Below are 24,607 nucleotides of genomic sequence, written 5' to 3'. Positions count from 1 at the left end.
CAGGTGCATATAGTAGAGATGCAGGGAGAGGACTGGCTGGTTTCCTGCAGGAGGAAGGCCAGAGCTGAGAGAAGCAGAGCTGGCAAAGGCATTCCAACCAGGAAAACTGATCCCTGATGTATCAACACAGATATAAGGTGTTATTTATTCCACTATACCAGTTAAGGGGGTATAGCTCAGGGGTAGAGCATTTGACTGCAGATCAAGAGGTCCCCGGTTCAAATCCGGGTGCCCCCTTCCTTAACTTTACTTTTTTTTTTTTTCTCTTTACTTCTGATCACAGGTGGGTCCCCTGTAATACAGGAGTAGCAGAGCCAGCAGGGGGCACTGCAGTAGGGTCGCTGCTTAGCTTTCTGAGCCCAGCACGGGGAGGTTAGCCTGCTCCAGATTCACAGACCCATGCCCCCAGGGAGGAATTCTGATTGGCTCTGTGGGACTGACCCCAAGGAGTGAAACTGTGAAAGACAGGCCTTTCCTACCTCTTTTCTCTCTGCCTTTGGTGTAGAATCATGAGCTCCAGTGAGCATAAGGAAGCTGGAGTTGCATTCCAAAAATCAGTGAGCACAAGGACCCGTAAGGAGCATCTGTCCTTAAAAGCTCACCTCACTCTGACAGGAAGACTTCTGGCCTCTGTAATTAATTCCAGAACCCCTTCAGACACTGACCTACTCCCTCAAGTCCAGTCAGTCCATGAGCCCTGCTCTGCTGTAAGCAGGAGGCATTCCTGTCCACCATCCCCCTCTGCACAATCCTCTGCCTCCACCAGCCAGCCACAGCCTGAGACATCAGTGTTACCCCAGGGCTGTGTCGAGTGGAGGGCTCTGGACTTCTCCAAGGCCGGGGGTCCCCAGCTGGACTGCCCATCACTGCACCTGCTGTGTGAGGCAGTAAGAGCAGCAGAGTGTGCTTTCATGGAAATACAGCTCACAGACTCCAGGTCAGACTGCCCAGATCAGAGCAGTTGGGCATGGGGCCAGGGGACTCTATTTTTAACAAGCTCATGGGACGATCCCTGTGGAAAGTCAGAATTGGAAACTGCCAATTTAGTTTGGTGCCCATGTTATAGGCTTGAAAAGAGGTCATAATTAAGAGACATGCCCAGGCACACACACACACACACCTGATTAATACTAGGGTTGGGTCCAGATCCCACATGGCTGGGCTTGGGCTCTTTCCACTTCCCTAACATGGGACAAGACATGACGGGGCCCACTGCTGTCAGCTGCTTCTGCCTCCCTGTAGCCAGGGCTGCACTGGGCTAGATGAGCGAGGCCTTCCCAAATAATGATCTGAATGATGTCCACCTCACATCCAGCATGAAACAAGATAGGCTCACAGCAGCCTGGGAATCTGAACCTCAGACCTCCTGACCTGCAGTCAGACCTCCCCCCTTGAGCCAGGGGCTCACTTCAAATTGTTTCCTATTGACACCATTTCATGATTGTGGCTTCCCCCAGGGAGGGACCCCCCCAGGACCCATTAGTTTCTGTTTATTCCTATTGGCCCCCTGTTCTGGCTGACTCACCATCTCCTGATCATAAGCTCCCTCTCATTTCCCACTGACCCCTCATCTGATGCCTAAAGCCCCCTCTGGCCTGCCCAGTAACAACTCCTCTTTCTGTCCCTGGATGGTACACTTTAATGCTTCCCTTCGCCTTCCCTCTTCACTCCACGTCTTCTGGGCTCATTTGTTCTCACCCCTGTTCCCCGCTCCCTCAGCTTCACCTCTTCAACCACTGGCTGGATGTTGCTTCTTCATCTCAAGGCCAAATCCCGGGGCTGAGCCCGGGGGAAGGCATTTGGCCAGGAAGGCTGAAGCCACCCTTTGAGTGAGCAGCCCCTTCTGCCTTGGAAGGCCTTATGTCTGGGCTCAGCACATCTAAGGGGGCAGGGATTGGGTCTAAGGCTGCCTGTTTGGGGTACCAAAGCCCCACAGCCTTCTGAACTGGTATGGGGACTCTTGCTTTGTTGCGGAGCCACTGCCTAGGACAGTCAGATCACACCCCTCCCCTGCAGGGGACTCTACACTATCCCTTCTTGGAGCCATTGGCTATGTGGATTCCAAGCCTGTAGCACAAATATCCTGGTGGCCCAGGAGGACCCCCTGGGTGTTTTCAGTTCTCACAGCGAATGGGCAGCTTCTGCATTTGGTGGGCGGGGGCCAGGGGTGCTGGACCCTCTGCAAGCAGTTCTATCAGCCCCGATGTAAGAGGAAACCCATGAGGATTGGTAGCACTTGGAGCTGGGATTGTTTTCTCCATATCCTCTCATAAATCCCCTTTACCATTTGGAGAGTACTCTTCTTCCCGGATAAATGCCCCAAGTTTCACGCAAGAGACCAAGGAGGCTCCCAGTTGAAATGAATTTAGCACTTGCAAGATCCAGGTTTGCCTTTGGGGTTCTGCTATGCTACGAGGTGCCTTCAACAGATTTTCTCATTGAGGTCATCAGAGCCCCACGTGTCCTTCCGAGGACTGAGAATGTAGAAGCTGGACCTTTGATCCAGTCATTCCCAGTGTGATGGAATCAGCCAACGGGTCCCTTGCTCCCAGTGGCACTTCATTTCAGCCAAGTACAAGCAACACTTTATTCGGCTGTTTTTGCCTCTGTTAACCCTGGGCTGCTAGATTCCTAACCAGGAAGGACCAACTGGACTTTTACTGACTTCAGTACAACTAGGTCAGGCAGGTAACCCCCAGTTCCCACACATCTGCATTTTTCTGAGGATCTCTTGCTTGCAAATTACTCCGGGTCCCAGTACGAGTCACCCACACAAGTACAAACCCAGCACATGCCTCTGTCTATGGAATCAGACTAGACAGTTGCTGGCAGGCTGTCAGGAGCCCATGGTCCTGGAGGGAGGGTGGGAGGGCGAGGCTCAAAGGGACCCCCAGTGGCTGAAATCGCAGCCAAAGCTACAACAGACTCGCAGGTGGGGCAGGAACCACTGTAGCCCCCAGAGACCACTGGAAGGACCACCAGCTCTGCTGAGGAGCCAGAGCTCTGTGTCCTGGAAGGAAGCGCACTCTGTAAAGTCTGAGCTGGGACCTAGGCCAGCAGTGGGAGGGAAGGGGGGGGTGGCAGCATCTTGCACATCTGTTTGGTATAGCAGGTTGCGGAGCTGTGCTTTCTCACCAAGACTCACTATTTTGGGGTGGGGTTCGGGTGCTGGGTGGCCACAGAATAACACAAATACCCACTGGAAGCCACTAGAGAGGGACTGACCAGCATGGTGGGGGTGGGTGGTGGAGCCCACTTGAGTCTGTGAGAAAGGCAGGAGGTGAACCCCAGGGGTCTTGGTCCGTCCCTTCTCTCTTCATATTGGTTTCTTTCTTTTATATGTATATGTATGTGTGTATATATATATATTTTTCTTTATGTTTCATTCATTCTTTTATTTATTTAATTGAAGTTCGATTTGCCAACATATAGTATAACACCCAGTGATCGTAGAAGTTTCAATGTTGGGGGCACAACAGCTGTTATAGGGCATAAAAGCAGGCATAATAGGAGGCGCCTCTGGATTTGAACCAGGGATCTTTTGATCTGCAGTCAAATGCTCTACCCCTGAGCTATACCCCCACTCGTGCATAGGTGTCTAATAAGCACTCTAATCCTGCGGAGCCACACCCTGACCGCCTCCACCTGCAGAGGTGTTCTCGGTAATACTCTGCTACCCCACAGCCCTGCAAAGGTGCCCTACCTGTCTGTCCACCCCTGCCCCTTACCTCTACTTATAGCCAGCACTCTTCCATCCCTCAGCCCCTGGCTGGAGGCATTAGCCTTAAAAATGTTGAGGTTTGCAGCTAGGACATCCTCCAGACTCACCTAGAAGAGCAGGACTCAGAATTAGCTGCTCAACAGACCCTCTGAGGCTAGGGTCGGGGAAGTAGGGCTAGGAAAAGTAGATGTTGTTGGGCCTCACCTGGGAACCCCTACACCAGACTCTCTGGGAAGGAAGCAAGGGACAAGTGGAGTTTCTCACAAGTTCCCGATGATTTTGGAGCTTCCCATTTACTTTGTGGCTTGTCCTACCTGGTATAGATCGGGGGGAGGGGGAGAGACCGTCATTAAAATCAGGCCCAAATAAAACATGCCTGGTTTAGTGACCAAGTTATGACTTGAATCTACATTTATGATTAAAGGCATCTCTGCGCTAACCTGGGCGGGAGATGACCTCCCCCCTTCACCTTTCTTTTCGCCCTTTATGTTTCATTGTTCCATGTGCTGGATGGAAGATAGAACCTGAGAGAAGGTGCAATGCATGGAGAAGTGGTGAGGTAGGAAAGAGAGGTTCATGGCCATTGGAGCACAGACCCAGACAGGGTGATTGCAAACATGTGGTCAGAACAAGAGGAAGGGCCAACAGGTGACACATCGACTTGAACCAGGCACTACATGACATGGGGTCAGATGCCCTTGCCCTGAACTCTGTCCCCGTTAAGTGTCAACACCAACACCAACATCTGTTGGGTGTTCCACTGAGCACCGCATCCCCTGTGTGGTTGTGCCTGAGCAGCCATCATGCATAGTACCTTCTCATCTCTACTGAACTAGGAGGAACTGGCTGACTAACCTCATCTGGACAGACCCCTATCTGACTCTGAACTTGCTCTGTCCTCCAGAGACTTCTAGAGATTTTACTCGCCCACAGCTCTGCACCTCCTCCATCTCTATGGGGGGCACCAATCATCGTTGAGAGCTGGAATCTTCCCTCTTTCCTTCCCTCCCACTCTGCTCCTACTTCAACTGCCCACTCCTTCTAGTCCCACCCTGATGATCACCCTCTGCACAGCAGGGTTCCCTGGGCTGCCTTACATTGTCTATTCTGTTCCCTCTGCTCTTCTCATTGCCTACTCCTTGGTTTTATTTTATTTATTTATTTATTTATTTATTTATTATTTTTTATTTTTTTTATTTTTTTACTCCTTGGTTTTAAAGGAAGGTCCCTCACTGGAGAGGTCATGGTGCCATGTTGGCCCTACACCATCAGCTCAGCACAGCTGGATGACTTGGGACCAAATACAAGGACTGGCTATTGGATGGAGCACCAGACTCAGGCCTCTGAGTCTCAGGCCATCTCCTGGACTGTGACCAGAGTAGTTCTATCATTGTAAGAAATGATATGCAAATTATAAACATACTATCTCTGAAATGACCTATTTGCTTTTCTCCACACAGGTTAGTTTTGTTTAAAAAAAAAAAAAACCAACAATTCTAATTGTCGGAGTCACTTAAAAAAGATATGCTTTTATCTGATTTCAACAGATTAAAAATGGATCAGTGGAGACTGGTCCCAACCGTCCGGGATCCCCCAACCTCACCTGTTTTCCTCCTGATGATACTGTCCCAAGGGCTCAGTATCCAGGCTGGTGGTCTCATAACACAGAGACATCCAGATTCAGGATCTCTGGCCTCATTTTGGTGCCACCAATGGCTTTATTATTTGGGACAGTTTTTGCATTTCTTTAGAACCAGATGGATTTTTCTCATAAAGCTTCTGTCCCTCATCCACTGGGCCAGTCCAAGCATTGCATCACGTTGCATTCCAAATGCTAGAAAGCAAGAAGAATGTGAAGGCATTTGTACCATTTGGTATTTTTCAGCAAACTGCCTTTTTAATTTAAGAAAAGAACTGATTGGAAATACACCATAGAATTGCTAGGAAGCAGAAATAACCCTTGGAAAAGGCATAGCCATGTCGGCCTCAGAGACTCATGGCAAGAGGCCAGAATGGTCAGGGAACTGCATCTACACCATCCAGAACCAGCCATTCTGGGTGCTTTATCTCTTGCCCATGGCTTGAATCCTAAGGAGAGCATCAACATGAGATAGCTAGTACCAGGGCATGGCTACTTCCTCGGTATAGAAGACCCTAGATTCTAGTTCTGCTAGCCCACATCCAAGGAAAACTGGGACTTTTTAGGAAGGGAAATGGGTGTTGTGAAGCCAAAAAAATTCCTAGATGTCCACAACACCTGTTTTTATTGAAACATTGCATCAGCAAATATATAGGAAGGGCTACTGTGCTTGACCATGGAAATGGTTGTTGTCACATCTGAACATATGGGAGAATGGGAACTTTGGGAGTTCAGTGTTTTCCTGTTCTTTATCTGTTGCTGAGGCATCTGCTAAATATCCCTTTGAACTAAGCAACAGAGCTGTATCTCTTATTCCAAAGCTCAGTTCACTGTTGAATAGAAAGCAGAAAGGCCAGGGCATCACATACATTCAAATGGGGAGACAGCCAAGTGTGTGTGTATGGATTCGTGCACCCATGTGCCCACGAGCTAAATATTAGGGAAAAGCTTTGGGGATTATAAAATATAAAAACAGCATAAAAACATACATACACGTAGGTAGAACTTGACAGCAAGTACCCACCCCTCTCACTACCTCACCTTTCAGGGAGATCCTTTGTACCTGAGTATTTCGCTATCCTGGCACCATTACCTGGGTAACGGGAAAGGTCCCAAAAGAGGCCAAAGTGAAAGCAAGATGTAGCAATTTGCTTGTCAAATTTGAGGAAATGCCCTGACATCCTGTGAAGCTTCATTGAAGTGGCAATTCATCCAGGAAGTGGGTGAAACTGTGAACCCAACCAGGATCACGATTGGATGATCTTCTCTTTGTTTTTCAGGATCTCAATCACTCAGTAGAGTGGGGGGAGTTTTTAGCTTTGGCTTGGGCCTAGATCCCGTTTTGTCACAACAGCTGGTCCCTGAAAGTTTTGTCCTCCAGGGGGAGCTTTATTTCGGGAGTGGTACTCAAAATATTTAGCCATCGTGGCAGCACGGATACTAACCAATCAGAAGAGACGTCAGCTACAAAAAGCCATTAGATGCCTACCAGATGAATAAGCCTCTGATCCATTGGTCAACTGAATCTAGGTGGTCAATTAATCAGTCCATTTACCACTGAGGGCCCATGGGTTCTCTGATTTTCAGCCCTGAAGAATCAACTGGATTTCCACTGTCTTCAATCCCGAGTAGGTCAGAAAAGCAATCTTACATCCACCCCACTTTCTTTGAGGTCTTTGGCCTGCAACCAGTTCCAAATGTTGTATCAGCGTAGGCACATGGTTACAGAAATAGGAATTGGTTCTGTCTATGGAAAAAGGTGAGACAATCATTGTCCAGGTGGCAGGGAGCCAGCCCGGAGCACTGCAGGGAAGTTGGAGACTCAGGTTCTTGAGACAGGGGCGATCCAAGGGGATGCAGCCAGCTAGGCTCTTGGACCAGCTAGGGAGCTGCTGGACGATGCCTGGGCTCTGCCAACACTAGAATCTGTGTCACTTGATCTGAGTGTAGTGTGAGTCAGGAGCACCTGTTGGTCCAGAAGTGCTAGGGGGCAAAAGGGAGAAAATAGCCTTTAATTTTGGCTTCTGCAGCTGCAAGGAGAACCATTTCTTCTGCCAGGGCTCACGTAATTGGGGATCCTCAAAAGATGGAAAGAGGGTTCAAAATTGGGAGGGAAAAAGAACACATCTGAATTACAATCGGGGACCTCTAGGTTATCAGTCAAATGCTTTTCTCAGGCTTGTCTAATTGGCATGTTTCAATTCTGATTTTAATGCAGAGTCAAGTTATCAGCTATGCCTGTCACCACACCTAGCAGTACTGTGCCACTGCCATCTGTCACCACGCTACCATGCCCACACCTTCCTTACCTTGTCCTCATTCTCTTACCTCTGCACCCCTGGCTGCTGTCTGTGCCTACACCTTACCTCTTACATTCCCTCAGTCCTGGGCTGAAGGCACTAACCTGAAAAGTCATTGATGTTTGGCACCATAATGTTGTTTAAAATTATATAGTGTAAATTCCAAAATAATTTTCCAGCCACTTGGAATCACTGGATGTTATAGTCAAAGTTAGCGGGGGGGCAGGGGGGGTGTGCCTCCCCAAAACACAAGTTCCCAGGTACCTCCTCAGTTCTACGACATAATAATTCCTAGGGCTTATCTGTTTTTAAGTAATTCTGGTGCAGACAGGCTGAGTAACCACTGATCATAATGTAAACTTTAATGAGGAGCTAAGGAACTTCTGCTACACACACATCATTGGCAACAGCACCATGACATGCCCCACAGCCCAGAAGTCACTTGAGAAAACTGACACAACATTCAAGGAGGGTGGTGATGTAGTGACTTTACAAAGAGCAGGATCCTAAATGAGACCTCTGTTTGCATTTGGCAATAAGTTAAGCCATCTGTAGGGGGCACCCGGATTTGAACCGGGGACCTCTTGATCTGCAGTCAAATGCTCTACCCCTGAGCTATACCCCCTTGCTGGAGTTAGGCTCCTCCTTAGCATAGTTCACCTGTGTTGCTGCATCCAAGCATTCTATAGCATACTGTATGTTCTATTCTCTCTTGGTCTACCTATGAACTTGGCAAGCCCACCACAAACTGGCTGGAGATTACCCTTCCGTTCCCCAAGAGACCCTCCCTTGTCTAATAGCACTTTTCTACCCTGTAGCTACAACCTGAACTCCTTGGATAAACTGCAATCTCCTCCCCGCTCCTTGCTCACTACCTGTAGGAGGGGGAAGGAAGAGGAAGTCTAAGAATCCTGCCTGGATTAGCTACATCTACAATAATGTTTCATAACAAATCCTCCCCAAATCTGGATGCATGCAACAATAAACATGTATTTTTATGTTCCTATGTCAGCAACATGGGTGGCAATCAGTGGGTCTAGTCTGGGTGTGACCTGGTGGCCCTGCTTCAAGCTGAAGGTCCATCTGTGCTTGGATTCTTTATGTGAGTTAGGCTTAGGTTTGCTCCAAGTCTGTTTATTCTCAGGTCCAAGTTGGAGGAGCGGCAGCTTGCAGGGCAACTTTTCTCATGGCAAAGGCAGAAATGAAAAAAAAAAGTCAAGACCAACTATGCAAGCAGGTTTCAAACCTCTGCTTGTATCACATTTGCTAGCATCCCATCAGTGAAAGCAACTCTCAGGACCCAGACCTAAATCAAGGTCAGGGAAATCTATCCCACTTCTAACGGCAGCATCTGAAAAGCCTCATGGCGAAGGACGTACACAGAATAAGCACACAACTGAGGCCAACATTTTAATCTACTGTGATCTGCCCTCTTGGTCATAATTACTTCCACATGCATAATCTACTCAGCTTGATCCCAAGGCCCCCAAAGCCTCTGCAGTCAAAGTCTGGGATCTTATCATCTACATTAGATCCAGGGGAGGCTTCTTTTAATCAGGAGAACTATAAACTTAAAAAACAAATGATCTGCCACTCACACACCCAAAATCCAATGATGGCACAGAAACAGACTTAGTGTAATATACAATTTGCATCCAAAAACTGATCACGATAGGAAGCACACACAGTCATAGAAATTAGCTCACAGAAATTGCTAGGCAAAAGTGGCCGTGCACTCTGCTACCTTGGGTTCCAGCCAGAGCCCCCTGCTGGATCCCAATTTTAGAATTTGACAGCCTTTTCACAATAATATTGTATAACAAACTACTCCCAAAACTCAGTATGATTAGGCTCTGGTTCTGCTACCTCAGGAGAGCTCCCTGTCCATGGTACTGCATGACTTGTGGTCCGACCCTCTGAGAAGTCTTCCTTTTCCTTCATCCTTCTCTGCAATTTCTCAAGAGATCATTGGAAAATATGCCCTTTCTGGTTGTTGAGCATTCTTCTCAGTTTGCTTCCCCCCTGTAGAATATGCTGGAAGCCAGGTCCTTTTACTTCCCTGTCTCCATGTCTTTTTGTCCAGGCTAGTAACACTCTTGTCAGTACAGCTTTCTCAAGCAACCTGTGGGTTTTGTATTTATTTGACTCCATGTGCCAGAAGCCACAATCATAATTCTTTTTGACATATGCTCTCCCTCCGGCTCAATTATAAATATTTGGGCACGCCTTAGTCTTTCTAGGAATATTTTTGTCCGACTGAGAGGATGTACTGGGCACCCGTTTAATTTTTCAATGCTCTTGATAAAGTGCATTCAGACTATGAGTTCATTAAGCTTGATTTGACTATGCAATTCTGAGCTATCTAGATTGCCTCAAAATTCTGACTGCAAATCAATAAGTTCTCTTCTGACCTCAATTTTTTGTAGCACCTTATTAAAAACAGCCTGAACCAAAATAGCTCACACCCTCACTATTTTTCCTTGAAATATCCTACCCCTAATTCCACAAGTTCAAGTGTATTTTCTGCCTTCCAGGTTATCATGAGCCTCTGACTTCTCAGCCCTCAATAATAGTTTTCCATTTCCCCAGGTGATTGTAAGAGTTCCCTTGCCACCCATTGCTTCATTGAGAAGACATGCCAGGTACTTCACCCATTTGTTTTAGCAGTAGCCCCCTTCTGTATATCAAATTTAGCATTTGCCAGTCTAATGTACCATATGTTGCAAAACAAGCCACCCCAAACTGGTGACACACAACAATAAGCATTTATTCTCATGCCCATGGGTCAGAATATTGAATGTGAATCAGTCGATCTAGGCTGGGCTTGTCTGGGTAAGTCCACCTCAAGCTGCGGGTCCAGCCAGCCTTGGCTCCTTAAGTTGGGCTTAAGGTTAGGCCATGTGTGTCTATCCTGGGGCGCAGGCTGAAGCGGCAGCAGCTCACAGGATAAACCCTTCTCCTCGTAAGCCGAAGCGCCAGAGCACAAACCCAACCTTGCAAGTTGATCTCAAGGTCCTGCCTGCACACACTTGCTAACATATTGGCCAAAGCAAACCACACGATGTACCAGTTATCTTTTTCTTTCTTTCTTTCTTTTTTTTTTTTTGACGCTCGTGCTCCCACACTCGCGCTGCAGTGAGGGACCGGCTTCTACCAGCGTTTCTCCTGCAAGTGAGCGCAATAATAACAGCTGTCAGTAGAGGGCGCAGCTGTCAGTAGAGGGATGTCGCAGGAGAAAAGGGGATTGTCTCCCTAATTTCTGCCAAGTGTTGTTGTTGGTGGGTTTTTTTTTCCTTCCCCTTGGTCTCTGCTGCATGGCTGGTCAGTGGTGTGGGTGTGTGAGGGCCCACCAGACACCCAGAGAATTAAGTTCCATGGCGATCTTCCATCCACAGCCGGGCAGGCCACCACGGCCCCAACTCCCCGTAAGCAACTGCCACCTGCGTGCGCAGGCCAACCCCGCTTGCATCTGCGGCTCCGAGGTTTAGTCCCCGAGCCCTCCGGGTGCAGATGCTGCGCGCTCCAGACCTCACACTTCCAAGCGGCTCTCCTGTGCCCAAGAGGTTCGCTCGCCCGGGGAGGGTGAACAGGGCAGGCTGCGGCAACCTGGCGAGTGGGCTGCAACGAAACCTCCCCGCAGCCCCCCCCCCCGCCCCGGTCTAATCCCAGCTTTGTAGAGGGGTCCCCTTTCCAGATTTGTCCTCTGAGTCCCTCTCCCCCGGGATAACTGGAGTTTCCTTTGCACCTATGTAGTTACTCTCTTTTCGTAACACAATATTTCGTTATATTAAACTTCCCACTTACGTTACTGTGTGGGTTTTGTCTCCGGGTCGGTCCAGACTGATACCTATGGCCTAGCCCAGAGCAAGGGGGTGCAGAGCACACGTCTGGGGGAGAAACGGAAGTCACGAAGCAAAGGCAACGGAAACCGAGGGGTGAACTGATCGCAGCTAATAGGTAGACCTACCAAACTTCAATATGCCGGGGAGAAAAGACACCCGAGACGCCACGGTGTGGGGAAAAGCGGCGGGGAGGGCACCTGATGACATTCAGGAGAAGGGGGTATCTGAGAAGCCATCCTCTGTGTTCGGCAATAAAGCAAAGCTCCAGCAGGGGGCACCCGGATTTGAACCGGGGACCTCTTGATCTGCAGTCAAATGCTCTGCCCCTGAGCTATACCCCCTGACGCTAGGTCGGGTGCTCTGTACATTACTTCACCGTGACGCCACACCCAGGCATTCCACAGCACCTGGACGTTCTCCTCGTTGCTAGCAGGCCTGTGACACCGGCGGGCCCTCCAGACTCACCAGAGGCCACCCTGTTCCCACGAGGCCGCCTTCTCCTTCCCTCAGAGACCCCTCGCTCCTCTGATAGGCGCTTTCCGCTCCAGCCACACCTGAGCTGCAGGAGGCACCAGGCTCTGCTGACCCGCCCCATCCTTCCTCCCCTCCCTCCTCCCTCCTCCCTCCTCCGTCTGCTCTGGCCATCCTCCCCAGCCTCACCCCTGCTGGCACTCCGGCCTGTTCCGCCCTTCTTCCCCTGGCTCCAAAACCCGTCCCCTCTTGGGACAGTCCCCTAGGGGCGCATGTGACCTCCGAGAGACAGCCCCAGAAAAGCAGGAGCCCCTGAATCCTTCCACCGCACAAGGGGGGAAGCTAGGGCAGGCCTGAAGGCTGCTGTTTGGGGGCCCCAGGGTCCCTGCTTCATGATCAGAGATCTCTTTCTTCTGCTGCCCAGCAGGAGAGCCCAGGCCCTGCAGGCCCCCCCACCCTCCCGCCCTCCCTGCTTGCAGACCTCCATTCATATACTGGGAACACACATCAGTCCTTCCTAAAAGGCATCAGTGCATCACCTAAGGGGTATGTTACATGGCATCAGAGACTGGCCAGATTCACCTTCCAGAGACCACAGAGGACACTGAACTGTGAGATGGAAGATAGAGTAGACGAGTGGAGATCCTTTTCTCATTGCTCTGCAGCTCACATCTATTATTACTGTGCTACACAGGTAACATGTTTTACCTCAAAAACACAACATAAACTCAAAATCAGTATTCTGGTGAGAATAAAGCAGTGCCCATCCATGATATTTCTACCACAATCCACCTGCTCCCATGTTGCTGGTTACTAGCCACCTACACAACACCATCCTTTCCTTAGAGGATGTAACTGGAATGTGGGGGCCCTTTGCCCGGCCTGGCTAAGTTCCCCAGGTGAGGTGAAATCCATCTGCCGGAGCTGGTTCTAGCCTCCATGCCTGATGTTTTCACCTTTGTTTCTGAGTCCACTAAGTGCTAAGTGGGTGGGATGATCCCACTTTTTGCTGATTAGTGTCCTATCTTTCACGCATGGCACAAGGATGCTGTGCATTTAACTGGCATTGTAAGATCACACCCTGCTTTTGCTTGGAGGCTTTTTCAGTGATTCAGAGGTAAGAGACAAGGCTGTCTGCACTCAGCGCTGACTAGAGGAGAGCCTTTACATATTTGAGCTTCATTTTCTTTGTCTGAGTCCCAATGCCAACAGAATTAGCCACTCTCCTGTAGGTTGCTTCCTGGTGTTCTGTGGTAACTTACTAGAGCAGGGCTTGGCCCTCACTGGGTACTTCCCACTGGTATTACCCAGGCAATATTCAACTTTCCTGCTTGGTCACGGTATGTCAATGACAGCCAGGTTCCAAATCCTGAATAACTGGCCAGATGCTCCCAGTTTTCACCCCAACAAGGCCAGATAACCAATGCCATGGTCCCCTCACTTCCCGCACCTGACTTCTAGGATTAACTTTCACACAGCCAGCATTCTGTCCCAGTAATAGTAACAGACAGTGGCTAATTGAAGCAAATAAGGAAATGCCGGGACAATGACAAAGATCTCAGAACCCTCAGGAGGTATACTCTGAAAATGGGCAGAATTAAAGGGCAACCGGGTCAGAATCATTTGCCCCCAAACAGATTCCTGGCTGAGGGGGCTGGTAATGCCCCCACTGCACAGGGTGCAGCCATCAGCCCGACTGTCCATGCCAGAGCTCTGGCTCCCCTGGAGTAGATTCCAGCCTCTTCCTGCCTGTGTGTACCTTGTGCCATGTTCCGAGTCTTAACCTGTGCATGTGATTGGCGAAGCTTAGGGCACGGCTGGGGTTGGTGGGAAGGCAAAGTCTGCTACTTTTGCCTGTTGTAGTGGAGGTAGGTCCTGGTTTCCACCAGCCATGCACAGTGGTGGACACCCCGCCCCCCCAGTGGAAAGGAATTTAAAATGTTGAAGGTGTAAGAAAGATAGTAGCATATGCCTACCACCAGTACGGAGATAACTGTGGATCAAAGCCAGAATAAGGACTGGGGGAAATTGTATAGCCTTGCCAGGGACTGGGGGTTTTGTGGCAAAGGCCTAATCTGCCTCTTCTCTTCCTCCTCCTCCTCCTCTTCTTTTTCATCTTTTCCTTCTTCTCATCCCCCTCTTTCTCCTCCTCCCCCACTTCCTCATCCTCCTCCATCTTTTCTTCTTCTTCTTCTTCTTCTTCTTCTTCTTCTTCTTCTTCTTCTTCTTCTTCTTCTTCTTCTTTTCTTCTTCTTCCTCCTCCTCCTCCTCCTCCTCCTCCTCTTCTTCCTTCTTCTTCTTCTTCTTTGAAATTCCAATGTAGTTAACATACAGCATTATATTAGTTTCTGGTGTACAGTGTAGGGATTCAGCACTTTCATTTGTTACTCAGTGCTCGTCAAAATTAGTGTACTCTTAATTTCTCTCCTCCCTTCTTGCAGAAAGATGTGGTTATCTGGAATGCCAACAAGTCTAAATAAAGATGGCAGGTCCATACCATGGAATATTTTTCAGCCACAAAAAGAAATGAGCTATCAGGCCACAAAACGATATGGAGGGACCTGAAATGCCTATAGCTAAGTGAAACATTGATCCTGAAAGGCTACATATAGTATGCTTCTAACTGTGACATTCTGGGGAAGGCAAAACTAGGGTCAGTGAAAGATTGGTGTTTGCCAGGGGTTGGCGGGAGGGAAGAGGAATGACTAGGAATAACAGATGGAATTTTTAGAACAGTGGGGCTATCCCTATGAAGCTAGGTAATTGTGGATACATGACGTCATGCATTTGTCAAAACCCATAAAACAGTAGGAACGTTGATGTAAACTATAGGTATCAGTTAATGATAATGTATAGATATTCATCCATCAATTTTAACAAATGTACCACACCTGCAAGATGTTAACGATTGGAAACCTGTGGGTGGGGGCTGGACTAGGTAAGAGGGAATAGGGGATGTATTTTCTGCTCTGGGTAGTGTAAACCTTAAACTGCTCTAAGAAATAAAGTCTACAAACATACGTATTTGTAATGACAGCATGTGAGGGCTCAATGGATGATGTTTCCGAGACCACCTGACCTATGTTCCAACGACCCCCCTAGGAGCCTGAGCGCTGTTCCCCCCGCCCCCCGCAGCAGTATCCAGAATAGTCTTCCGTGGGCTTGCCTGACACTTGGGGTGGGGCGGAGACCCTTTCCTTCTAGGCCTCCGTCTGCACCTGGCAGCTTCTCAGGCCCCTGCCCAGGCCACCGGCTTTGAGAACCAAACCGTTTGGAATCACCAGGCCTAGACCTTCCCCAATGCACCTGTCAGATTACCTAGCGGCGCAGCGGGGTTGGGGGGGCTGCTGGAGGAAGGGGAGAGAGAGGGCGCCTCGGTTTTACAATACAAATGCCCTCCCCCCTTCCCACCTCCAGCAACAGAGTGCCCAGCGGGTGGGGGCTGAGACCAAGGGCGGGTGCTCACGCGCAGCGCCCCCGCGCGGCTCCCGCACGCACCCCTAACTGCCGCTCCCTCCCTAGTGAAGGGAACTCCCCAAACACGCTCGCCGGTCAGAGGGTCACGACAAAACCTCCAATTCTTAACAAGCAATTTTTTTCCTGAGGCCGAAGGTGGCCTTTCCACCTTTTCACCCTCTCGCACTTTCTGTCCCCGGAGCCCTTCAAGAGGGAGCCAGCCCAACTTTAAAATCCACCTAATAATAGACGGAGTGAAATCACCCAGGAAAGAAAACCGACAGGGGGCACCCGGACTTGAACCGGGGACCTGTTGATCTGCAGTCAAATGCTCTGCCCCTGAGCTACACCCCCACAGCCACTAGAGCTTCCTAACTTGCTTCTTTTCACTAATGTTGCAATACCCCAGTGTCCTCCAGTACACTAACTGCCATTCATTCTCAGGAAATCTGCAGAACTGCATGCTTCTGGTCATCAGCCTCCTCTACCGACTCCTCTACAGGCTATGTTTCAGCTGGGCTGGTTTTGTTTTGTTTTGTTTTGTTTTGTTTCTATGCGCAATTAGTTATTCATCCATCTTGTCCGGTGGTCCATACCATCTTTGTTGCTTTATTATCAGGAAAACATTCTTATTTTTAAAATTGTATATTTAAGTAAAAAAAAACCCATATAATGTAAAATTAAAGCGATCTAACAGGCAGATTTATATTTTAGTAGGAACCTCACATAGACACATTTTTCCCCAAAGTAAAAAACTCAAAGTATATCTCAAATCGCCACAGCCTCAAATGTACTGTTTGCATTGTGTGTTGACCTAAATATTCTCACATTAAACCCAGGATAGTCATAGTTATTCAGGATTGTTTAAAATGCATATTTTCTAAATCATGTAATTCCTTCCTTTACTGTGTTACTTAAAAAAATAAGTTGTAGTTGAGAATTATAATTCAAAGTATTAAGCACCGATGTACATAACCTTTCTGCTGTGCAGACCCTTGAACCATGGCATTTTGAAATTAAAAAACTTTTGATGCTTTGGTGATATGAATAATTGAATAATAAAGTTGTCTTTATTGATATTTTCTATTATTATCAAATAAGTATTTTTTTACATATGAAGAAAAACAACTTCCAACCTAGAATTCTGAACCCAGGGAAAATAATATTTAAGCATAAGGGCAAAGAAAGGACATTTCAGATGTACAAGATCAGAAAGCAGAATCTCATTAAATCCACAGCTGAATCGTGTGGGGAAGAGACTTGAAATGCCCATGGATGACGGACCCTCCAGTGAGCCCTGCAGCCTCCTCTCTGAGCCAGGACCTCATACTTGATATCTTCATTCAGAGATCTACTAGGCCTTTCAAACAGAATATGGGAGAAAGAGAATTATTAGTTCTCCCCCAGGCCAGCTCCCCACTCCACCTGCTTGCCCACCTAAGTGGTATGATTCTCCTAGTAACTCAGGCCAAATACCTGCCAGGTCACCTCTATCTTTTGCATCCAAAGCCAGCAGCAAGTCCTGTCGGCTTTGGTGTCAGACGTGTGTGCATCTGAGCAGTTCCCGTGGCCCACTACCATGACTTTCGGTCCAGGCCCACCTGACCTGTTATCATACTCTCCTGACAGGTTTTCCCCTATGTGTATTTCAGACATGAGTCAGGAAACGTTTCCCGATCTGCTTGGTAGTCTTGCTCCCCTGAGAGCAAAATCTCAGTCCATGCTGCAGCCTACAGGATCTACAGGAGCTGGCCCTGGCTGCTTCCTCCCCTAACTCCTTCCCTTTTTGCCTCCAGCCACACTGATCTTCAGTGTTCCTCTAAGGGTGCCACTTCAGAGCCGTCTGGTGCTTCTTCCCTGCACTCAGGGCTCTCTGCTTGCCATCAACTCATCAGTTAGGCCTCCTCTGGTGGCTCTGTCTAAATTGCACCCTGTCATTTCTATCCCCATGCTCTGCTCTGTTTTCCTCGCAGTCCCCATTATGACCTGCATTATAGTAATACAGATTTTTGTTAATTATCTGTCTCCCTCACAATTCATGGCTTAAAAACAAAACAAAACAGCAAGTTAAGAATAAAAGCAAATTTCTGTTAAGGAAATCTCCAAGGACAAGGATGTTCAGATGCATCTCTGGAGAACTCCACATTTCCATGTTCTAACCTGGATACTTTCCTTTGTGGGGCCAAGGATACCTTCTCGCCTTCTATTTCATTTGTAAATAGGAATAATTCTACAACCAATCCCCTCAAGCCTGACTTTTCTGAGATGAATTCAGCTTTTGAACTCACACTGGGCTGCTCCAAACAGAACAGGTGCATCTCTGGCTTTACTTGCTTGAACAAGTTCTTCCCATATTGGGGAGGGGTGGAAGGCTTCTTGGGTGTTGGTTTCCTAAATGGCAAAGTGCGAAGATGGCTAACCAACAACTGAGAGCATTGCAGTGGTCCCAGGTAGGCACTAGGAGAAAGGGGAGAGGGACCTCAGGACACTGTCTTTGGTGGAGTGAAGGCATCAGTGCCTGGTGACCATGCAGAAGAGGCACCGGTGAACAGGTGCCCTGGCTGTGGCTGCAGATGTGTAGAGGTCTAGAGTGGTGCTTCTCAAGGTGAGGCCCCACACCAGCAACATCAGGATTACTTGAGACCTTGTCCTTACAAACTTTTAGGGGTGGAGCCCAGCCATCTTAGTTTTAACAAGCCCTCCAAATGATTCTGAGGCACCTTAAAATTAAGAAACACTGATCTAGGGCAGAGTTCAGATGACAAGCAGTTTGACCATCATCTTTGGTTTTAATCCTGGTTGATCCTGGAGGGGGTGCTCCAATTCCGAACTCATTCCTTTCTTGGGTGTTTCAGTACCTGAGTCTTTCTGCCAGTGGTACAAAAGGAAGCCGTGATGGATCTGTGGACAGTGTTTCTCAAGGGGGGGGGGGGTCCCCTGACTTTCCATAAGGAGTTTGTTCCTAACCCCAGATCATATCTGCATGTTTGACAAGCTCCTGAGATGTTTCCTAAGTACAAAAATCTGAGACTGTCCCAATGTAGTCCATGCACCAAGTCAAATCCTGGTGTCCTCCATTAGCTTTCCCCTTGTGGTCTTTGAGCTGTGTGGCATATTCATGCTCTAGAAGGCTGCATTCTAGTCCCTCTGCTGGTCTTCAGGTTTGTATAAATCTATTCAGATGGCTCCAATTGTGTGGCCTTTACATTTTTTGACTGATGGAAGACAGGAATGCGAAGAAGTTAAGAGAATCATTGGTTCAATAAAGTCAGAAAGAGTGGATTTAGGTACCGATCCTATCAATAGAGGGCTTTGTGTGGTAGAAGGCTAGTAATCCTGAATATCTGCATTCAGATGTTCGCTGTGAATGGCACAGACTAGTGACTCTGAAGACCCTTCCAGCTTTAAATGTTGGGATCAGTGCTCTTCTAGAAAAAAGCAGGGAGGCAGCTACAGGGAGGGGAGGCTTTTGCTCATTTTGCATCAGAGAGGTAAAATTGTGGTGAGGTAGTCTTGGCAGCTTCCAGGAGGCCCAGCCAATGAACATTTATGACAAAAATTTATAGGTGTTGGGTGTGGCTGCACATGTTAAAGGTATTACTTAGGTCCATACCTACATCAGGGGGTATAGCTCAGGGGTAGAGCATTTGACTGCAGATCAAGAGGTCCCTGGTTCAAATCCAGGTGCCCCCTGCCATTTCCCACTTTTGTTCAGGGAAGCTGGTACTAAAGATTCAGCTCCTTTCCCTAATACTGAGCCTGGGAATATTGAGACTTCCCAAATCTGGAAAAAAAAAAAAAGTCAAGGGTACCTTAAAACCCTGTCGCTGAGCACCACAGCCCCACAGTGATAGATCCTCCAACTTTGACTTCATATTTCACTTACCATGGGTCTTGTTCTACATAGGTGTACTTTTTCTACATGTTTTTATTGTTCTACATCAGTGGTATGCTGGTAAATATTTAACAACCAGCTCTTGGTGGAGGGTATTTTTTATTTTTAGTGTTTTCCAGTTTCATGGTACAAATACTCACACTGTGACCAATTTCAAGCTACAAACATAAGATCTTCGAACATGGGATGAAGAAGATATGCTAACAAGTGACTCTCTGGTGCGAACCAGCTCTAGCACACCACTGTTCCTAATCCATCTTCCCCCAAAGAGGTATGGATGGGCTCTTTGGCCCCTACTCCATCCCCACAATGCTTACTGACATCAAAGCAGTGGCTGACATCCACCTGTTTATCTAGAATCATCCATTCACTCAAGACATTTTTGATTCCCACTCAATGCCAGACACAGGAAAGACATAGTTGGGCAAGAACTGTCTGTGGTGGGCAAAACAGTCAAATGAAGAAATGGTCAAGTGTATGATAAGGATTGCCAGACAAAAGAGAGGGCCATTTTAAAATAAAAAGATTTCTGTTACAGAATTCTGTTAGATTAGATAATCTAAAACTCCTTCTACCTCAAAACACCCAGAAGTGAAAGATAAAATATCACTTTATCAAATGCTGTCAAACAAATATCCAATCACAGGTATAGTTGAGCTCTCATGACAATAAAGGATATCTTGATTGGGGAATGAACTAAAGTCTTAATGCCTGTGGTTATGATGGGACAGCTGAGGTGTTGAGTTTTAAGAGCCATGTGGATCCAGATTAGGTCTAGATCTGAAACACCCCTCTTGCAAGTAAAGTCATACTCCCAGAGAGCCACACCATTAGAAGAAGAGTGGGCTAGTAAAATACCAGCACAAACAGACAAGAGGTCTTTCTCTTCTCAGGGAGGAAGGGAATCTCCCCTGAAAATTCATAACCACAGATCTATACTTGTTAGAACTTTGAGTTTATGCTACCTGCATGGTTCAGAAATTCCCCAAGCTAAAAGTTGACATAAAAAGTGTGCCCAGCCTAACAATGATTGTGGAGTACAAGGAGAAGCAGACACAAACTCTGAAAGGCACATCTGCAAGTCAGGCCACACAGAATTCCCATGGATGAAACCTGTCTTAAAGTGGGTTCACAATTCAAAATAATAAAGTAAACAAGGAATCAGCCAACCATGAGTGAAGACCACCAGACAAAATAAAGAATGTCAGACAGGAGAATTACCATATAGATACTATGAAGTAAGTTGGTCAAAATTATTAAAGTCATAGGAAATTGAATGTATGAGAATATATGACTTTCAAAAATATGAAGCAGATACATATAAAATGAAAAATACAATCACTGAAATTAATAGTATAATAGCAGATTAGACAGAAAGATGAGAGATTTGTAAATGAAATAGAATATAAATCTTTTAAAAATTCCAGGAATGAAATGCAAATGTCTAAAAAAAAAAAAAAAGCAAAACAAAAAAGAGTGGCTAAGACTAGAATAGAGTTCTGATAAATGTCAAATATGAATTCTACAAGTATAAAACATAACAAGGGAGAAGCAATATTAAAATATATAATAGCTGAGAAATTTCCAGGCTTGTACAAAGACCTTGGATTTAAGGAATGAATCCCAAAAGAGATAAAGCCACACCTAGGCCCATTGCAGTGTCTTCATAATACCATAGACAAAGGGCTGATCTTTCTTTTTTTTTTTTTTTTTAAGATGATTCTTTTTTTTTTTTTTTTTTAATTTTTTATTTATTTATGATAGTCACAGAGAGAGAGAGAGAGAGGCAGAGACACAGGCAGAGGGAGAAGCAGGCTCCATGCACCGGGAGCCTGATGTGGGATTCGATCCCGGGTCTCCAGGATCGCGCCCTGGGCCAAAGGCAGGCGCCAAACCGCTGCGCCACCCAGGGATCCCCAGGGCTGATCTTTCTTATTAAGAGTTTATTTATTTATTCATGAGAGACACAGAGAGAGGCAGAGACACAGGCAGAAGGAGAAGCAGGCTCCCTGCAGGGAGCCTGATGCAGGACTCAATCCCTGGACCCTGGGATCACATCCTGAGCCAAAGGCAGACGCTCAACAGCTGAGCCACCCAGGCGTCCCCAAAGGGATGATCTTAAAAACAGCTAAATAGAAAAGACAAATCAGGTACCATGATGGCATAATTAGAATGACAGCAGACTTTTCAACAGAAGCAATGATGGTTGGTGGACAATGGAATAAAGTATTCTGAGTGAAAGACCATAAGTTAGAATTCTCTACTCAGTTCAACTATCAGTCAAAAGTGACGGAAATATAGCTGAAATAATTTACTTCTAAGATATCCTTGCTGGAAGAACCTTTAAAACTTGTAATTCCAAAAGAAGAACACTGAACCCAAAAGGAAGGGGAAAGAGGCAAGAGGAAAAACAGTGAACAAAGATACTAGTGAGCACATTGGTAAATCCAAACAGCACCAATTATACAAGACAAAAAAAAAAGGAGCTGAGGAGGGCTTAAAAATAATATTTAACCATAGAGAACAATTACACAGAAGACAGGGGAATGATGTGATTGAACTAATACCTTAAAATCCTTCTTTTGTGTGGAAAGAGGGTGGAAATACTAATTATTGTTAGACTATATCAAATCAGATGTGTGTGTAAAAATTTAAAGAGCTATCCCTAGATATATAGAAAATGAAGACTAAATAGTTTTCAAATTAGTAGAAAGATGTGAATCAAGGTGAATTCCTCAAAGGTGTATAAAGAAAAAGTGATCAATCGAATAGAAGAGTGGAAAGAAAGGCATAGGAAAACATCAGAATAAATAGAAAGCACAAAAACGATGGTAGAAATGAATAAAAATATATTACTAATCACAATAAATACAACTGGACTATTTGCCAATTGAGACAGAAATTGTCATTCTGGATTCAACAACAAACTCTAGCTATATGGTCTTAGAAAATGCTCTCCTGAAACATAAATAAAAAGTTTGAAAGTGAAAAGTTGGGAAAATATACACCAAATGAATACTGACCAAAATAAAGTTAGTTTAGCTATATTGATATCAGATAAAATGAATTATAGATTAAAGGTATTCCTAGGGCAAAGACTGTAACTTTATAATAATAAAATGAACTTTCTCAGAAAAATACAATTCTGTACTTGTATTCACAGTGTCAAAATATATAAGGCAAAAATTGTCAGAAATACAGGAAGAAATGGACAAATCCACAACATTAATAGATTTTAATACATCTTTCTTAGTAACTGATACATCAAAAGGCATAAAATGATAAGATGGAGAGGACACAAATAACACAATCAATAAATTTGATTTAATAGACCTAACTAGATCCCTACAACCAACATTAGAATACACATGCTCTTTCAAAGCAAAGTTTCAAACATTTATTACATACTTGATTACAAAGCAAGTCTCAGAAAATCCTAAACAAAAAGCGACATTATATACCACATTCTCTTAGTACAAGGTAAAACTCAATAACAAAAAGATAACTCTAAAAAGGACCCATACATTTTGAAACTAAAAAGTACTTTTAAATAACCTCATGGGTAGAAAAAGAAATAATGAAAAATAGAAAATATTTTAAAATTGCAGCCATTTTCACATGGAGCAGTGGACAGCACCATTTATCTATAAAAGGAAGCTAGCCAATTTATTTGGGAAAACTGTAGCTGGCTAATTCACCAAAACTCAATTCACAGAATAGCCAGGGAGCCAAAAGCCAAATATGATGAAAATGAAACCACTGATTATTGATTTGCTCCAAACCCATCTGAATTATTGAGAATTAAAAAAAAAAATCTGTTCCATCTGCACTCCTACCTTTGTCCGTGTCCAGAACTGCCAAATAGACACTTTAAATGGAATTTAGGACAGTTCTCCACAATCATCTTGCAATGTGGATACAGAGGCAGGGGTGATGCAGGAATAGGGTCAGAGGTACCAATAAAACTTTGGGGGTAGAGGGATAGGAAGGTTTCTCAATCATGGGGAGAATTGGCCACTCAGCAAATTGAGTTTTGGCAAACTGGTCATTCAGCAAATTGGATGTTGGTGAATTAATATTAGGAATGGCTGAGCCAGAGTCTACAAGTGGGGTCTAAGCCTGCTCAGGTAGGGTGAGGTTGAGTCAAAGAGGTGTCAAGATTTCTACATGCAGCAGTAAAGGTGTATCTTGGATAGAGGAATTACATTTTTCTAAATTAAGTGATTTTAAAGCTTTAGGGATCCTGAGATGGAGGGTGGGGTGCAGGCAGGCTCTGGGAGAAGGGTGACACTGGCTACTAGGAGGAAGTCTACCTCAGCAGGAACGTGCTTGCCACTGGCTCTATGTCCTTTAGGGATCCTGAGATCAGATGCTGAACTTAAGCTTTCCTTTTCCAAGCAGTGAGAAGCTTGTGACATCTTCACATCCTCCTACACCTGGTACACACACACACACACACACACACACACACACACACACACACACACGGGTCCTGTGCCAGCGATTCTTTAGGTATGAAGGAGGGGGCTTGGCCCGGGGGTGAAGCTGGGCAGGAACTGAGAGTGGTCTCCTCTCACGCCTTTCCCTGGAGGCCAGGCCAAGGATGACAACCCTGTACCCCAGAGTTCCGGGAGGTGACCAGTAGCAAGGCCAGGAGAGACCTACGGGGGGCCAGAGCTGCGTCCGGGAACAGCACTGAGACTTCTGGGCTAGAAATTCTCTTTCCCCAAATATTCCAGAGGAAGAGAACCTACGGGGCAGGGAAACGGGGGCAGCGGGCTCCCCCCCGCGGCGGGCCTCTCCGCCTCGCTGCACCCCTGCTTCGGTCTCACCGAGCGGGTGAGCTCCGCACGCCCACCTTCTCTGAGCTGTTCCAACAGGGGGCGGTCCTCCAGAGACGGAACGAGGCTCCCAGTCCTCGGCCGGGACCTGCCCCCCACCGCCAGCCCGCCGCGTCCTGGCCAGGAAGTGAAGGGGCTCATGCTTTGTTCACTCATCACACACTTATTCGAGGCCCTTACGTTCCAGGAGCTTCTGGGGTCACCTAAATCAACCAAATCGACTAGCAACTGGTCACACGAGATGTCATGACCGGGCTCAATGCTCTGGTGGGCGAGGGAGCTGGGTGGCAGATCTGAGGATGTGCGGGGGGTCTGGCACCCACCGCAGACCGCGGGGCCGCGCCGTCCGCCCTGCAGCCCCCCCGCCCCCTCCCCCAACACACACACCTCCCCGTGGCCTCGGAAACGGTCGGTTTACGGGATGTGATCTCTGGGAGAGGCG

The 24,607-nt window shown here is 46.8% G+C and overlaps 6 non-coding genes across 6 annotated transcripts; 2 read left to right on the top strand and 4 right to left on the bottom strand.

Annotated features, from left to right (window-relative positions):
* Positions 1 to 165: 165 nt before the first annotated feature.
* On the top strand, positions 166 to 237 carry TRNAC-GCA. The gene has a single exon. It is a non-coding gene; the product is annotated as a tRNA-Cys (tRNA).
* A 3,271-nt stretch (positions 238 to 3,508) lies between these two features.
* On the bottom strand, positions 3,509 to 3,582 carry TRNAC-GCA. The gene has a single exon. It is a non-coding gene; the product is annotated as a tRNA-Cys (tRNA).
* A 4,631-nt stretch (positions 3,583 to 8,213) lies between these two features.
* TRNAC-GCA lies at positions 8,214 to 8,285 on the bottom strand. The gene has a single exon. It is a non-coding gene; the product is annotated as a tRNA-Cys (tRNA).
* A 3,486-nt stretch (positions 8,286 to 11,771) lies between these two features.
* Positions 11,772 to 11,843, bottom strand: TRNAC-GCA. The gene has a single exon. It is a non-coding gene; the product is annotated as a tRNA-Cys (tRNA).
* Positions 11,844 to 15,711: 3,868 nt separating this feature from the next.
* Positions 15,712 to 15,783, bottom strand: TRNAC-GCA. The gene has a single exon. It is a non-coding gene; the product is annotated as a tRNA-Cys (tRNA).
* A 3,267-nt stretch (positions 15,784 to 19,050) lies between these two features.
* TRNAC-GCA lies at positions 19,051 to 19,122 on the top strand. The gene has a single exon. It is a non-coding gene; the product is annotated as a tRNA-Cys (tRNA).
* Positions 19,123 to 24,607: the final 5,485 nt, after the last annotated feature.

The sequence above is a fragment of the Vulpes lagopus genome, chromosome 4, assembly GCF_018345385.1.
Source record: "Vulpes lagopus strain Blue_001 chromosome 4, ASM1834538v1, whole genome shotgun sequence".
Lineage (NCBI taxonomy): Eukaryota > Metazoa > Chordata > Mammalia > Carnivora > Canidae > Vulpes > Vulpes lagopus.
This window is presented reverse-complemented; position numbering and strand designations above follow the sequence as displayed.